Source organism: Pantherophis guttatus, chromosome 5 (genome assembly GCF_059756535.1).
Source record: "Pantherophis guttatus breed Tessera chromosome 5, ASM5975653v1, whole genome shotgun sequence".
NCBI classification, from domain to species: Eukaryota; Metazoa; Chordata; class Lepidosauria; order Squamata; family Colubridae; genus Pantherophis; species Pantherophis guttatus.
The window spans coordinates 58,424,518-58,443,052 of NC_142067.1; the positions used below are offsets into that span (position 1 = coordinate 58,424,518).

Here is an 18,535-nt window from a genome sequence, read left to right on the forward strand (position 1 = left end):
GACTTTTGAAAATTCATTTTAGAATATCAAATGCCTTCAACTATAGTATTTTGTTTGATTTGGCTCGCATATAGAATGATATAGTATTGAACTGTACAATGTTATATTCTTGAAGCCAATGAAATAAAAAATAGTGGTTAGTGGCACATTGCACTCTAGAGTGAATTCCAGACTTTCCAGGACATGCCTTCCTGGCTTAATCTAGAATACTGCATTCTTGTTTTGCCATTGCAAAGTTTGCAAGGTATCCAGAGTCCCCCTCCCTATATAGTAGAAGCTCTGAGTCATAAGGGGGTTCTTCTGTTCCATATTAAAGAGCCTGGCTGTTCTTTAGGGGTGAAGCAATTTGAGTCATCCTGAATGGTTTGTTCTGGCATATGTTTTATGTCCATAAACTGAGATGGGTAGACTGGAGCAGCAGGAAGCCATAGAGTGAAAGCTGTTTAATAGCAAATGCAACCAGGTTATGTTGGTAATTATTACATAATGTATGCAAATTTTTAGACTTCAAACATAAATTTTATATATTGTAATTCTGGTCTTTGAAAAAGCGTTGAATTTTATTTGCAATTGAGAATGGGGATAAATATTTTTTAAAACACCATTTTAAACTTGCTGTTCTGGGTTAATACATAATGAAGAAAAGTAGTATATAGATGAAATGAATATGTGTTCCACAAATAACAGTAAGTATTTTAAAAAAGCAGGGGGGAAAGGTTATATTTGATTCTGGATCCATATGTAAGAGAATTGGTTAATTATCTTGATAAATGGTAGTTTAAATTTCTTTTTCCTTGAGGCTTTTTGTCCTTTTAACTACTTTGTTTTCTTACATAAATAAGAAATGTTGCCTAATTAAATAAGCACAGAAATTGGAAAAAAAGGAGTATCCTAAATAGGAATATATTGATTTATACAGTAAGATTTTAAGTGCTTCAGCTAATTTTCCCATATCCAAAATATGGTTCTGAATGTATCTAGAGCAAGCAAATTTCCTGCTTTAAAGCACTAGCAGAGAGACTGGGCGTTTTCGGTTTGTAATGCTGCTTCCCCCTCCCAATGAATGTCCTTTGTGTAACCCCAGCTAATTCAGAAATCTTTCTGTGTAGTGAGGACTGCCCTATCATGTGACAGAGGCCACTAGTTGCAGCCAGTGATTGGCTAACTCTTACAGAGCTAATTGGTGGCTCTGTATAAGAACTCCCTGCCCTGAAGTTAGAACCTTTACTCACACTGCTTAGTTATGTGTAGGTTAAAATCCTGAAGCTAACCATGATTGATTCAGCAGCATGTGATAAAGTTTTAACACTTGTGTGGGCTCGATTGAGCCAAGTGGTAGACAATAAAACCAGCTGCTGCCAATTTGGATTAATAAGTATCTCCTAGGAGTTGGTAACTGCCACTTTAAGACTGTTGCTTACCCTCTTTCTATGGACTGCAATTGAGAATCTTTGAGAAGAACTTGACTGAGACAGTTTTCCTTTCTTGTTTTTAAATCACAGGACTGAAGCATTGATGATATTTTATCAGCACTGGAAAATATCTGTAGGAGGAAACCTTTCGTTTTGCCTTCTATAAAAAATGTTTTGTAAATTTGGCTTCTGTAACTATGACAGTGAAGAACTGTTAACGGAAGCTGAAAAAGGCATCACCGGGAAGCATGGCTTACTGAGAATGGGTAAGTGTGATACAATATTGGCTCTTGCTATATACATCATCTCTTAATAAAGAATGCATAAAAAATGTTCTGAATTTTAGATTTTCCACAGTGTGAATAATAATGTAATTAAAATCAAGTATACTAGTTCTTTTAATTTCCTGAACTTCCTTGGTTTAGAATGAATGAAATAGTTTGCTTTGAACTTTTTGGATAGATAGTTCAATTAGTTCAATTACTAAGAGGCATGAAAGTGACAGAAAAGATAATGATTCAGGGCAATGTTTTAAGAAGAGGACATTATTTTCCTTTCTCTATTACAAATGTTAAGTTTCTATTTTCACAGGTAGAAGATATAGGAAGCATTTTTGTATAGTGAAACTTTAGTACTTTTGGAAAACAAGTATGGTTTTTAAATTGATAATTTACCTTTTTGCTAATACTATAGAGGTACATTGTTAGAAACTTAAATATTAGCCTATTATTTTTTGAGAATTAAAGTTTTAAAAATGCTACTTTTCACTAACTCAGCTCCATAACAATAATTTTCTGACCTAATTATTTTAATGTTTTTTTAGAAAATGGAAGTTGTTAGTAAATATTGGTAGAGTGTAATTTAGGAAAAATAACATATAGTAGCAAAGAAAATTTGTTGCAGAGTGTTCTTATTTTTGAATGAACCTTCTAAGAAACAAAGTTGTCACATCCAAGAGAGAAAATGTAATTTTTTGGTATTAGTCATGCTTCCTTCAATTCGCTCATTTAGATTTTCCTTATAAGAATAGTTGTCTTGAAACAAATAGAGGAAACAATTAGAGGGCAGTCAATAAAATTAAATAGGAACATAATCAAGAAAAATACAGTGAACTTCTAAATAGAGAGTCTTATTTTTATTTTCATTTATTTTCATTCATTCATTTTTTGATTAAATAGATTTTTTTGATAGCAAGCTTTTGCTTTTGTGAAGTTTGAAGGTTTTGTGGTGTTTGAAACACTGTAGAAGAGGAAGTCAATTTTTATTCTGTAATTTCTCTAGCTACAGGTTTTTTTAAATCTACCATTCAGAATTGTTTTCTTGTTCCTAAAAAATGTTAAAACAATTCTTTCAGAAAAAAATGCAGATATTATATAAAATTACACAGGGAGTTCTTAATGAGAAGAGCAATAAAAAAAGAATAGGCTTTCAGATAAGCATGCTTTTTAAACAACTCTGTTCCTTATTAAACTGGAAAGAATGTGAACTCCACTTTGGCAATAATTCTAAATAAAAAGGTGTGTCCAATGAACACCTGTGAAAAGGTACCTGCTGGATATAAGAAAATTTAGGGGGAGGCTTTATAATTTCATTTGTCATAAATGATAGGGGTTCTTATTTAAGCAACCTTCAGTTTATGCCTTATACACTCTAAATTTTTAGAATGTAAAATTATATCTGGATAATCTTGAATATGAAAATATGAAAAAAGCAGTTGTTGCTTAGAAATATCCAGCTATTATTTTTTGAAAAATGAAGAATCTAAAATATCTAAAATAAGAATTATACTAAGATATATTTGCTGTGCTTTTTAATGTTTACACTTGTACACTGAAATATCCCTCCCATGTCATGTTTTTACCTGACCATGCAAAACATTGAAAAGGTGACTTCATTATAAATACTAATTTTGCTTCATCAACCCTCTGTATCTGGGTACTTGGTAAGATCAGAAGGAAAAGGGGCTTTTGTTTTATAAACATGTGGAGGTTTAATTTTCATTCTTTGCTAATCATAAACTTTCCTGAGTGGTGACATGTCCATGCAGCTATCTTGGCAACAGTAAGGAAGCTATTTAGCCTGGCCTTCTTCCAGGATGTTTTCCAATGTTCCAATGTTACAGCCCTGTTTTCCCTAGGAATTTCCCACCCAAGTACTAACCAAGCCTGATACTGCTTAGCTTTCAGCACTAGACAAGGTCAATCAGGTGATGTCAAAGAATTGCTGGTATTGGGAAAAAAAAGTTGGAATATGTTTAGTCATCTTCAACATCTCAAATCTATTTAAAATGTAGGTATTTATCTGTGGTAATAGAATGTGAACAATTTAAAGGTCTTCTCATAATTTTTTTCTCTGAGTCAGTTCCCAATCAAACTATCCATCAAATTAGAAAATATCCATTTATATTTATAAATTAGAGAAGATATAGTTAAAGTACAGTAATTATGGAATCTCCTTAAAATACACCATCAGGTTTTTATTTCCATATAGTACTTTAACATTTCACCTTTATATAGCTGTAGAACATATAACTGGGCTGGGAAGTTATTTTGTGTTCTCAAAATAATAGAGGACACAAAATCTGACCTAGAATTTTCAGGCATTTGGTGATAGTTCATTTTATTTGTGTATCCTACTAGGACAGTCAGAACTCTCTATTATGAACACATTAAAGGTACTTACACTTCTGTTGAAAACTTTTTGAACGTAACACAAATAAGCTTGTGTGAATGTGCTATTTAATTTAATTTAATTTAATTTAATTTCACTTTCTTAAAGCAATTTAAGACATTCTGTAGCAAATTGAGTATATGTTTATGAAAATAACTTTACACTGACTTTTATTACCAAGAGTTAGAGAACAATTCAGTAATTTTGAACTATCTACTGACCAGAACTGTTTTCTAACTTTATCTTTTAAGCATTACATAAGAAGGACCTAAGAATCAGTTCTTTTTCAACAAGGTGGAGGGACATTCTTTTTCTTATCAAGAAGTAAATTCTAGATGTAGTGTTCAAGAATAAGTGACAAAACAGCTTAATGGGCTTCTAGAAACCTGCTTATTAGTGACTTAATAAGCATGATGAAAAGATTGTGTTTAAATAGTGGTTGTTGTCAGCCTTTTAATTGCACTTGCTTCCTTATGCTTAGCATGTTTTCTGTTCATAAATTTCACATTGTTTTCCTAATCTAGAATAAGGTAGGCAAGTGTCCAAGTTACCTTATTAGTGTTGTCTATTAATGTAGACCATATAAATTTATGATGAATCTTCTATCTTTAATGGATTGAAAAACAGTCTAGCTTCAGTAATTGCACTGAAATTTAAAAAGAGAAGACCTCAATAGCAGTTTCTGTCTTCTATTTATAAGATAGTTCGCTGGGAAAAGAGGTTCAGTACAAAGAATATGTGTTCCTTGATATTCTGGGCCTCCCTAGAGTTGAAATAGTGAGTATATATGGAAGAAGTGACAATGGTAAAATTCTACATCAGAATGGTGATCAAATTGGTGTTTGTCATTTTCTGGACATGAAAATGAGACAGCTATCTGTGGAAGTCAGGAACTTTAAGACCATTGATTTTGGTGGGATCAGGTGTTTCCAACTGTCCCTGAGTCTAAACTGACAAGGATCTTAAATCCTCACATTTGCAGTACAAACTGAACATTAATGACCACTAGACAACATGTGACTCATTGGGTCATCATTTAAAAGATATTTCCTAACCTAAACAGAAAAAAAGAATGACTACAAATGTACAAAAAACAGAGTGGGCAGGAGTGACTTCTGACTTTCTGCTGGCTTCCCCATTGACTTTCTTTGAAGTAGGAAGTAGCATTAGAAATGGTGATTGTGTAACTGCAACTGACCACTGGGTTGTGGCACCATGGTATTGGAGCAGCTTTGCCAAATTTCAGTGCCATGGAAGTAATGGGTCCCAGATTTTGGATACACTTTTAAGTTAACCTATTTGAGGTACATTGATTTCAAAATTGTTGTCCTTTGATGCTGCTAGAGCTCTAATATTATACAGATTTTCTTTTTACATCCTGAAATATGCTCTAAAATTAGTTTAAACAATTACCTACTTGGTACAGTTAATACAAAGTCTAAAAGTTTTATGATTCTGGCCCATAGAGTTATATTTTGAATGATGTTACCGTATGTATAATACAAATTGTACTTAGTGTAGGAATATACAGTACTTTGTTTTACTAGTCTATTCCACATATAAAATGAAGAATGTTCTGATTTGCCATTAGAAAACCAGGTTGGTTTAAGTCTCTATAAATTATTCTACTCAATTAAACTATAATTTTAATAATTTCTGCCTCTAAATTTTGAGAGCATTCAGTAAATTTTCATGTGCTTTATTATGTTGACAATATTAAAATTTTAGGACGTTTATATTGAGGTCCTTCTTGTTTGAATTTGATGTCTCTTTTGTGCCTTCCAACTTCCATCAACCTTTGCAGCACAGTTATGAATTCTGAGACACGAAGTCCAAAACATCAGGAGAATACAAAGTTTTTTTATTACTGTAGAAACATATGCAAAATTAAAAACTACAGGTTTCTGTTGCCCTGCTTCTTGAAGAAATGCTTGTGGCTTTTTATTGGTACTGCAGCCAAGAACTGGGGTTGTAATACACCTGTTTCACCCAGCTGGGAATAAAGAAGAGGTTGCTTTAAAGTAGCAGACTTCTAGCTCTTAGCACAACGGCCTCCAACCTTTTGAGACCAGGGACTGGATCTGTGGAGAGAGGTTTTTCTGGGGATCCAAAGGAGCGTGGTTTTGTCTGCTGCCTGCATCCCATGGATGTGGCTTTGCTTATTTGCATGGATCGGTTTGTGGCATGCCGTGGACTGGTGCCACTCCATAGACCAGGGCTTGGGAATACCTGTCTTAGAAGAAGGGAGATAATATATAACACTGTTCCCGGGAATACATTTGATATGTTCTAGCTTTTTCTTAATAAATCTGGCAGTATTAGTTATTAATAATCTTTGAAATGTGTTTTTATAACATGAAATATTGTCTATTTTTAATGTTAAAGATCATATAAAATATCTAACACAAATGTATGAAAATTATATCAGTTGACAATTCCTGCTGACTACTTAGAAATAATTCATGTTGAGTATAGTTGACCATCTTCTAGAGGTAAAGAAATTAAAGGACTGCAACCTTGGTTTTAATTTTAAAGGTGTGCCTTAGGAAGTGAGCCCCACTGATAATTATTAGTAAGTTCTAAATGCATATGCTTAGAATTGGGATGTTAAAACAACTAATCTTTTTATGTATGTGAAATGGATATCCAAACATATACTACACTTTTTAAATATGCTTGTTGTAGGTACAACATTTTGTATTATGTTACAAAATGCTTTATGATAGCTTTGTGTTGTAAGCATATAAAATTTGCTTAATTTCAATTCCATGGGACTCATGGGTTTAAGGTTGTAGGCGCATTCTATAAATTAGCCCATTTGAGGTATCTTTGTTGAAAAAGTTTTGCCTTGTGATGCATCATTTTTTCCCAATTAAATGTTACAGACACAGGAGTTTTAATACTATGTTTTAATACCTATATTTTAGGTCATTCTAGTGAAAATATCCCGAAAGTAGTACTGACATCAGTTAATAGGCAGCTTAACTAATAAATTGTTTGCAAAATAATAGTGAATAGTGGATTTTCAAGAGAAAAACGAACAATTGCAGATTTCTATACCAATTTATATTTTACTAAACTAATGGGAGGGAGATGACTGCAAAGGGGGTTTTCTGGAGAAGCTACAATGCTCAAGTCTTCCTATTTTAGTCTCATATGAGTGAGGCAGTAAATATTCTGATCTTATATAAGGATTCTGTCAAATGTGCACTGTTCTAGAGGAATTGCACTTTAAAAAAACAGGCTTGTAGGTTGAGAACATTTTTGTTTCATTATTGTCTCAATGATGATCCTGTCTGCATAAAATTGCATTTCAACAGTTACTCTTGCTGTGGTAACGTTTAGTTTCTTCAGTGCACTATAAATAGGGCAGTCTTTGAAAATGGTGAGGAAACTTCCCTTAATCCAAAGGAAGGAAGCTATGACTATTAATCAAGACTAGCCAACATGATCATTTTATCCTAGTATTTGGTCATCTGCATTGGCAGTTTGTTTATAGAGCCAATTGAAAGTTGTGGTTTTCATTACTTGGTTCTAGTCCAGGACATTCTATCTGAAAATGTTAATATACTAAACTATAACAGAAATATTTTGATCCCTTTGAGTATAGATCTAACATTCTGTTAATTGTTTTAGTGTTTTTATAACATATTACTTGCTACCTGGTTTATTGTATTACTTGCTCCATTTTTTATTGTTATAGCTGACTTTATATTTATTGGTTTTATTCTGTTTTCCATTATTAATATTTTCAAAATATATGATCCATATATAACACCAAAAGTATTTTCTCCATTTCTTTTTCCATCTTGCAATTCTTTGTTATTTTCTGGATTTATTTTAGGTTTTTATTAAAATCAGAATAACTTTTTTTAATAGAAATGGCTAGTATGTTGATGTGGGGTATTGGTGCAGGGGTGAAATGCTCCCGGTTTGGACCGGATCGCCTGATACGGTAGCGATGGCAGTGGATGGTTCAGAGAACAGTAGCAAAAATCCCTGCCCCCCCCCATGCCCAGCTGAGCCACGCAATCATCAGAGGCTTTTTTTTTTAAAGCATTTTTTCTACAACCTCTTCGGCCAAAAAAATGCTTTTAAAAATAAAAAAAAAGTCTCTGATGATTATGCGGCTCAGCTGGGATTATCAGAGGCTTTTAAAAGCATTTTTTACAACCTCTTTGGCCAAAGAAAAAATGGTTTTAAAAGAAAAAAAAAAGTTGGCCACTCAGTCACATTACCCCCCTCCCCAAGCCACACCCACAGAATTGGTAGTAACAAATTTTACATTTCATCACTGGATTGGTGGGCTTTTTTTCATTTACTGAATTTTTCAAAAATATTTTATGATTCTACTGTGATTCCTTAGATTCCTTTAAAAAAAAAAAGCTGCTGCTTGGAATATATTTAGTCTTTGGAATGCTCATGAGTAGTAGCCTTTTTTGCTCGCTCTCGGTGTTGTCCTGCCTAGATACTAGCTAGGCTTATGTTACCTGTATCAGTAGTCTATTGTTCGATCCTGCATCACTTATTGGGATCCAACTGCTATCTGCAGAGAGCAAGACTGCCACTGAAGGATTTTTATGGTTAATTGATGTTACAGTGGTGCCAATTTACAAAGGATTGACATTTCTTTCCACTTTTCTATAAGGATGAAAATTTTTCTTCCTAACTCTGACCTTATGCCAGATTGTTAATGTCTCTCAAAATCAAACATAAAAACAAGTATTTGTTTGAAAATGTCCTTATTTTCTATGTATAAGAAAGCATGCATACATACATAAATACATATATGAATTATCCAGATTTAGTATTATATTCAGTCTTATCACTTACAACTTTTAATTTCAGATCTGTGTGCTTTATTAGTCTTATTTGTATATATTTAATTACAGTGATCCATTTTTCAGTATAAAATGTATCCACAATCACTAAAATAACCATAAACTATAGATTGCCATATGCTTAATATAGGAATGGAGAGTAAGCAATTCCAACATGCTACTGTATTATAACTCAATATCCCATGCTACATACAGTATTTTGGATTGGTATTGCTAAAAGCCATTTTTCTTAAATTGAAATGTCAGTAGTACTGAAGTATATGTGCCAGTTTTAATATGTGGTTCCCCTACTTTTAAGTCCTTGCTATTCCTATCTTTGGCAAAAATTTTATAAAGTGATTACACATTTAAAATGAGTCAGTTCCTGTTCTTTTGGTTAAAGCTTTGTTGGGAGTTCTCAAAAACGATATTTCAGAATGTGGATGTGGTCAGCCTAGTCACTTTCAAAGCATCTTAAAGGAAACTAAGATCAACCGTAGCACTGATATAGTCTAAAATTTATCCTAAGTCACAAGTTACCCTGCAAATGTGTCTTAGAATTTTTGGATACATGAGTTCACTGTCCTAAATTTTATCAAATTTGATGATGCAAATAGATTAAGAATGCACTTGGCTCTAAACTAATGCAGTTCTTCTAATAGTTAAACAATTTTGACTCGTTTGTGATTATGACATGTCTGTGATTTTGTATTCAAAGTAGTAAATTAAATAACTATGAAAATTTAAAAAGCCATTTTAGTTATACAGGTTTTCCCCAAAAATAAGACCTTGTCTTATACTTTTTTGAACCCTGAAATAAGTGCTTGGCCTTTTGCCATGCGCTCAAAAGCCCGATTGGGCTTATTATCAGGGGATGTCTTATTTTGGGGGAAACAGGGTAATAGTCAACTGTATTTTTGTAATATTGTAATATCTAATAATACCTTACTAAACAATAGTTCTTGGGAGGAAATATTTCTAATGATGGTTCTTTCTAGTTTGTATTTTTTAAAATAAAATTTATATTTTATTAAAATTATTAATATTAAGAAAATTATATAGTGAGTGTTACTTGCCCCAGCTCCTGCCTATCTAGCAGTTCAAAAGCATGCAAATGCGAGCAGATAAATAGGTACCACTTTGGTAGGAAGACAACAGCATTCTGTGTGCCATGTTGTATAGTCATGTTGGCCACATGTCTGAGAGCGGCCACAGAAGAAAGAAGTGAATCAGCAAAGTACAGAGCCCCTCCACTCCCAACCCTCAAAGCCATATTTATCAAAATATAGTTCCCAGTTGCCTCTAGTTAATCAAGTCCATCTGAAAAGAAATTAATTTGCTCAAGGAATGTAACTAGAGTCATCCTGGGGGCAGTCAAAAAAAAAAGTCAAGATAATGGCCATGACTGCACAGTTAAAGCCCCTCTTCTTTTTACATGCATATTTCAGTGACATTGATTTAAAAGTTTCTAATGAGTCAAAAATAAAATGAAGAAGATCCTGGATGTCATTAAATATAAATTTATTACCGGTAAACAAAAACTTTTACTGAATTTTCATTACATTTTGTTTACTTTTACCCTTTGTCTACTTTAAACCACAGTGGTGATTGAGTAATGATAGTAATGATAAGTATTTATTAAAGTTGGAAATCTGGCAGATGTCTCTTATATGGACAGCAATTAGAAGAGACACCAGGAACTCCATTATAATATGGAAGTTGTGAAAATCCAGGTAGCGGTGTCTTTATCTACTACCAGAGTTGGACCCAGGCTGTCCTACTGGGCCCACAGTTACTACCACTTCTACTGCCATTACTACTCTATTAGAAGTCTCCCTTGAGCTGAGACATCCTGAAAGAGTAAGGGAGCAAGGCAGCTATATGCAGTGTCATGATCTCTCTCTCCCCCTCCCTCTCTCCCCCTCCCTCCCTCAGGACTTTATGGAGAGAAGCATAACTCCGTGATTGAGTGGGACAGGTTGAGGGACACGTAATCTTCTAGCATATTGAAATGCTGTCATAGTCAGGATTGGAACTTGTTCTTATTGCCATAGATGCAACTGCTTCCTTGCTACAGCTGTAAAAGTAGGTTCCGTAATAGGGCAACAAGTTCATGTACCTTGATGCAGGCCTGGGAGTGCAGCCATACCTTAATGAGATGTTGAGTTGTACTTTTCCTTCTAAAGCCATAGCAAATCTGAAATCCTTGCTATTATACTATGAGAGCTTAAAAGAGGATCATACAACTACTACTCTCTTACAGGCTATTGCACTCCATCTGCGTGTGAACAAAGTATAGACCACAAAAAATGTGCTGGAACATCTAATGTAGTCCATAACATTGAGATCCAGGGATTCAACATTGGATTCCAAAACAGTAAATATGGTATCCTTGCTTGATTTTAGAAATGGTTTTCATTGTGCACAAGTGGTTTTCAACAGTCTGAAATAATCCTTCCGGAAATAGATAGCAGATATCTATCTAGGTTCCACAAAGGAAAATATTCTTTTTTTCCACAGTGCATCAGCGGGGATGGAGACTCGCTTCATATTCCAGGAATGGAGGCATGGATTTCTTCTGCCTTCTGAGTTCCCACCCCATGCTGAAAACCAAACGGGGCCAGGGTCTCCCTCCCTGCTAAGTGGCCCTGCTGAGCACACTTGCAAACTCCGAGTGCAGCTCCAAACGTTTGGATCATGCATCCCTCCCGGCTCCGTCCCACCTGCCATGGCATCTGCTTCCACCTGGATGGCTGACCCCTCCCGGAGCAGGTGGGGGGCCGCCCGCCAGCCTCTTCCCGCTTCTCGCCATCATCTGTCCCCCCTCTGCCCGAGAGGTGCTGTGCCATCACCTCGCCAGCTGGCGGGGAATGCAGTGGCGCCGGCAGCCAGAGCCTTCCCGGGGCTGAGTGAGGAGACACCTGCGTATAGGTCAGCCACTGCCATCACGGTGGCGGCAGGGAAGGTGCACGTCCTGCCTAGTCTGCTTTCGCCAGCCAGAAGTGGGGCTCCATGCCACTGCCTTCCATCTGGAGCATTACGTTTGTTTGCTTGCTGGTTACCTCTGAGGAGGAAGCTGCCCCTGTCGGGGGGGGGAGAGGGAAAGGGGGTGTCTCCCTAATAGGATCTGGGTTGGAGTTGCCTTATTTTGTGTGGATCTCCAACGCTTGGCTTTGCCTGTCAGCCTCCACTCCCCCTCCGCTGCCCAAGTGGTTGGATTCACACGACATGTGAAACTGGGCAGGAGAGCACGGATAGTTGGATGGATGGAGAGATGGATGGATGGATGGATAGATGAGACAGACAGATGGGGAGAGGGGGGAGAGAGAAATGAGAGAAAGAGAGATACAGTGAGAGAGAGGGAGAAAGAGATGGGAGAGAGGGGGAGAGAGGGAAAGACTTGTTTCTTATAGAAAAGAAAATACCAGGAGCCACAAAACCTGGGTGAGCATGGCTGGCTGCGATCATGTGACTGGGTGGGAATGAGTGACATTCAGTTGGCCTGTCCGCCCAGGTTTTGTGGCTCCCGGTATTTTATTTTCTGTGGGAAATTGTTCCAAATGGCTCTTTGAGTGTTTAAGGTTGCAGGCCCCTAGTCTAGGCCATCCATGTCGAGCCCGTGGCCCTTGGGCCACATGCACCCATGGACAGCTAGTAATGCAGCCCCACCAGATAATAAATATAAAAAATAAAGCATGTAATTTATATACATTAACTATATTCCAAATTTTATGTGTAGCTCAAGACAATTCCTCAATCAAAAGACAGTTACTCAGTGCAGACCAGGCAAGCCAAAGTGTTGTATAGCACGGTCTAGGCAATGATTGACATATCCCTGGAACAACTCAGTGTGGGGAATTCAAACTAGGTTGGGATAACACATTTGGATTGGCTGATAAGGAGATGCTATATGGAAATGTTTCTTCAGCACCTTATTCTGAGTTGAGCCCTGAGGCACAGTAGATATGCCTGAATTTATATTCTTAGTCCTTGACAGGACTAAGAAGATCCAAAAGAAGAGCAACGTTTTTACTGTTTTTAGGTAGATTTTGTATACATATTTCTGCCCTATTGCCAGGATAAGTTGTCACCTAATTCACAGAAATATACTTGCATTGAACTGGGCTGTTTATATAATTATGCATGGAGAAATTTTGTTTGCTCAACAACGGGTCCCCAATCCACAGGCTGCGGCCCAGTACCGGGCTGCGGTCTGTTCGAAACAGGGCCACGGGAGAGATGGGCAAGTGCATGTGTGTGTAGAGCTCCATGCACATGAGCAGGCAAGCGCATGCGTGAAGCTTGTGTGAGTGGAGGTGTTTGCACTTGCACATGAAGCTCCACTCACATGAGCTTTGCATGTAAATGCCTGCCACTCAATTGAGTGGAACTTCACGCGTGAGCACAAGCCACCCTCCACTTGAACACAAAGCTCCATTCGTGCAAGTCAAGCTGGAAAGGTTGGGGACCTCTGCTCTACAACCAAAATGTTTGCCATTAAGGATTTTGAAGGCAATGATTAAAAAAGGAAAAAGCCCTAAAATTCTTCACTTTTATTGGAGATCTATATCAGCCAAATCTCAATTCCTAATACATTTGGTAGCTATAGCAAATATGATCTTTTGATCAATATGTTGTTATTAGTATAGGACTTAAGCTAAGAAAAATAGATGCTCCAAATCCACATTATAACATTGCCATGCACCCATCCAGAACTCTGAACATGAGTGATAGGGAAGTTGAAAGTGGGCCATCCTCTATGAATTTATATTTTTTATATGAGTTTTTTTTTTATATAATCACAAAGTTGCTTTTAACACAGTGTAGTCCTTGACTTACATTCATTCTGCTTAGTGACCATTCGATGTTGCAACAGCACTGAAAAAAGTGACAATTGTCTTGCTTAACAATGTAAATTTTAGGCTCAATTATGGTCGTAAATCAAGGACTACCTATAGTAGAATGCCCAGTGGCTGGAATATTCTGTGTTGTATATGGATATATTAAAGATATTAAATGTGAGTTAATATTAAAACATGGCAATAAAACAGTACTTGGTTGAATAATAGAAAAGTAACAGTAATAATAAGTAGTGTGGCACTTAAACTGACAGGAAAGGTAAATCAGGACACATGAAAAGAACCTAAATACTTAAAATGCCAAGGAAAATTTAAAAATTGATCTGGCAATGAAAAAGCCATAATACTGGAGCTAGGCAGGTGTTTTTGTGAAGAACATTCTTTATATAGAATACCACTAATGACCTTACATCCAGAGAAGTAAAGAGAGAATAAGTTGCTCTTCACATAAGCTGGGAAGATAGAGCGAGGCCTAAAACAATACTGTTTTATTTGCCAAGGCTACACATCTCTCTAGACATGAGCAGATTGAGAGAGACACCCTTCCTTCAGGCTAAATAATTAATCTCCCAGGCACATATTATAAGAAATGAAACTCAAGGCAGGAACCAATGGTTCCCAGGCTTGAGAGAGCATTGTGGCAACATAGATGAGGTTCCTTTCAGGGATAGCAAGAGAACTCTCAAATATCCCTTTCAGCTGAAAGTCAGGAGGAAAAAGGCCTAGAATTTAAACCCTGGACTAGGGGTGTCAAACTCAAGGTCTGCAGGGTGCTTAGATCTGGCCCGCGGGGCCGGCCTGGAAATAACCCCCGTGGCCCATTTTCGGCTTGCTGCAGGAGGCCAAAAATGGGCCATAAGGGGCCGCACACAGCCCCCCATGCCCCATTTTGGCCGACAGAGACACCGTGGGTCGGTTCTTTGATATTTCCAGGCCAGCCCCGCAGGCAGGAGGCAGAGTGCTGCAGGAAGCAGAGGCACCCCATAGCCCATTTTGGCCAACAGAGTGCTACAGGAGGCAGCACCTTCTTTACCTTCTCTTTAGCAGCATCTGCAGCTAGAACTAGATACTGTCCAAGATCTGGATGACTGTGTTCAGAAGAGCCAAAAACATTTGGCTCTTCACCCAGGTCTTTGATGACAGAGAGTGAGTCCCCTCATATCACTGAGTTTGTTATCTTTTATCTTAATCTTTTATCTATGATTGATTTAATGGTATTTTTTTTTATTGTTGTGAGCCACCCAGAGTCATTGAGAATTGGGTGGTATATCAATTTTTTAAATAATTACTAATATTAAGTCCTCTAGGGCTGTGTCAGAGGTAGTAACAAAAATAGGTAGACTGTTGGACAGACAGTTTTTAGAGACATCTGGAGAAGTTGTCAGTTTATTTATGCTCTGCTCCTATAGAAAAAAATGAAGCCTCATAGCAGCTGGGGACTCTACATGTCTTTAATCTCTACATTATGGAATTGAGACTATTTTTGCCAGAAAGTAAATCTCCCTTTGTCTGGAATAGCTGTTTTGAATGCAAAGGGAAAAAATGCATCTTGAGCCTGTGTCAAACGCCCACCACAGCCACAACCACCATAGCCATGCCACCCTCATCCCCAGCCCTCCGAGGTCAAACACAACCCTAATGTGGCCCTCAATGAAATTGAGTTTGACACCCCTAGCCTAGACCATTAACTTATATGTTGCAATAAGCAGTTAATCTGTATGTAAATGGCTTCATTTATGTCTACAACAAAGAAATCAACCTAGCTGTCAGCCTTCTGACATGTAATGTTAGAGAATTCTTAACAGATTAAAACAGAATTGGAAGGGACTTTGGAGGTCTTCTAGGCCAGCTCCCTGTTCAAGCAGGAGAACCTATACCATTTCAGACAAATAGTTGTCCAATCTCTTCTTTAAAAACTACACTGATTGAGCACCCACAACTATTGAAGGCAAGTTGTTCCACCGATTGATTGTTCTGTCAGGAAAATTCTCCTGATTTCTAGGTTGGTTCTCCTTGATTAGTCTAAGTGCTTTAGAGAATAGGTTGGACCCCCTCTTCAAATACCTAAGTACAGGAGTCAGCATCTGGAATGTCAAGATTTTCAGCTCTGTCTGTCTGAAGATATCAAAATACCAGTAAAATAAAGAGTCTAATAAGCTATTCCCCATATTGTAAAGATAATAAACAGCTTATTAAACTAATTATCAGAAGAAAAACAAATAAATTGGCAACTTTACTTAGTCTTCCTGCAAGAAAATTTGTCTTGAAACTACAAATGTCTCTTTCTCTTCCCTTCATGTTTTTGTATTACTTATTTTGGGAACACAGTTCTGGAATGTCATTTCACATCAGTCCAGCACATATGTACAATTCAAGTCAGTTTCTGGAGGTGGTTAGCAGCATCAAGTTCCTGGGTGTGCAGCTACCAAGTAGGCTAGCTTGGTCGCTCAACAGTGAGACGCTGGTGAAGTGCGCTCAGCAGTGTCTACATTTTCTGTGTCCCATGAGAAAAGTCCATCTTCCTTCCCTGGTCCTTACCACTTTCTATAGATCAAGAGCATCCTGTCATATTGCATTACTGTTTGGAAGCATTAATGCTTCGGACAGGAAGGCGGTGCAGAGAGTGGTGAGGATGGCAGAAAAGATCATTGGTAGTTCAATTCCTTCTATCCAGGACGTAGCACATAAGCGATGCTTGAACAGAGTCTGCAGGATTGTCTGGGACACAACATATCCTCTTCATGACCCATTTTCCTTGTTCCCTTCTGGGGGGAGACTTTGTGTTATCTGAAGCAGAACATCTAGATTGAGTCACAGTTTTGTTCCATATAGCAGTAACCTTGTGAACTCTCAAGTTACCTATTTCTGTTATGTATTCTAAATGGACAATGATATGTATATGAATATGTATATATGTATGTATGTATATGTATATGTATGTATGGTGCAGGTATGTATGTATATAGTATGTGTATGTATGTTATATATGTGTTTTGGTAGATATACACTTTTTCTTGAGAGTAGGTAACAGAATTTCATTTTTAATGTGGGCCGGTGGGCTCGCAGTAAAAAAAATGACAATAAAGTTATCTGAGCTGAGCTGAGCTGAGCTGATCGCCATTCCCATTCCCATCCCCATCCCCATCTCCATTTCCATCTTATCATCATCTTATCTTAGTTTCTAGATGATGGTTCTCCTGCATAGCAGAATGGCTTTGCAATCTCTGTTTTTCTTCAGAAATCAACTGTAAACCACCCCTGTCTGCAGCTACAATGACTGGGAATAAATTGGGAATTGGGAATTAAAGTCCAATATATTCAGAGGCCATAGTTTAATAGGCTGATTTATAGTTAGCTTCTATATATTTTTTGTTAATTTAAAATGTTTTTTTTCAAATAAATAAAACCAAATTTTTTTGAGAGTAATACATATATAATTAGGAGTGAACATAATTGTGAAAACATGTCCTGAGGAAAATACATTTTAAGCATCTATATTTAATATATTTAAAGGATATTGATGCAGATGTGACTAATGTATAATTATATAAAATTGCTGTACTTCCAGTACTCTTGTTCATTCCTCAGAGCACTGTCTAAACCACTGTTTCTCAACTTAAAGACATGTGGACTCCTCATGCTAGCTGGAAATTCTGGGAGTTTTAGTCCACACATCTTCTAGTTGCCACTATTGGGAAACACTGGGTCTAAGCATATAAGAAGTTCTACTGGTTGACATGAAAGGCTTATCTAATCCTTCTCTTTCACTATTTCTACCTTCCAAACTATGAGATTTCCAACAAATAAGCATAAATATATGTGTCCTGGGATAATGTTGCAGGATCCAATCTGGATCATCACCAGGACCAGAGGTTTTGTCTTTTGAGCTTTTGAACTTGTGCTGGAACCCATCCTCAGGGAATTTCTCTCTAGCAGAATGTGTGAGGTTTCTGAAATGAGAAATCTTGGTTTTGATTTTTGGAATGAGATTTCCAAATTTATATTTTGTATTCCAAACACTTTTAAAAACATTGTTTCTTCCACTTCAGTTTATTTCTAATAGTATTCACTGGGAAATTCCATTGATAGCCCTCCTTAGATGCCCTTAACTTGGTCATCTGTTCAGCATGTCTTGGCATCTGATCTATTCATACTTGTTTTTCCTGCACTATTTTTCCCGTATGCATGTGATGCAGACCTGATTTGACCTTTTTGTTTTTCTAAGTATTCCCATCTTCATGGTTCCTTGCCTTGGATTATGTTGGATAGTAATGATAGGGGGCCATAAATAGATTTATAATGATTACTTAAAATGTACTACTTGCTCTCTTTTCTCTAAAATTTTAATAGTAGGAATTATAACAAAAAAATGCAATAGGTGGGAAGATTCTAAGCTTGCTTTTCCTAATGTATAAGTTTCCACAAGCAGATCTTCCCTTACATGTTTGAATAAAAACTTCTCTCACTGCTCCCCTCCACCCACCAGTGCGTTAAGTTTCAATTTCCTAACAGACAAGCTTCCTTCTCCTCCCCCCACCTCCTCATTGAGTTGGTGGTTTAATGAAGTGATCCTCCCCCTATGTTTGCACTAGTTTTGTTATGTGTTATTAAGGACAAATCTGAGTTTTGAAAAATGAATGATTTGCCTTTACGGTTTTTTTTTTTCCTATTCTGCAGTTTTCTATTAGTAATTATCCAGCATTTTTGCCTCTCTGTTTCCCTGGAAATGTTGGGGCTTCAACTCCCAACATTCCAGCTAAGTAGGTAAAGCACT

The 18,535-nt window shown here is 36.8% G+C and overlaps 1 long non-coding RNA gene across 1 annotated transcript in view; it reads left to right on the forward strand.

Moving 5' to 3' along the window:
• LOC148113397 (uncharacterized) overlaps positions 1–18,535 on the forward strand; it is a 197,296-nt gene that overhangs the window by 52,559 nt on the left and 126,202 nt on the right. The window contains exon 2 of the long non-coding RNA XR_015728216.1: positions 1,503–1,678. This is a non-coding gene — a long non-coding RNA (uncharacterized LOC148113397). The remainder of the gene's footprint in view (positions 1–1,502; positions 1,679–18,535) is intronic.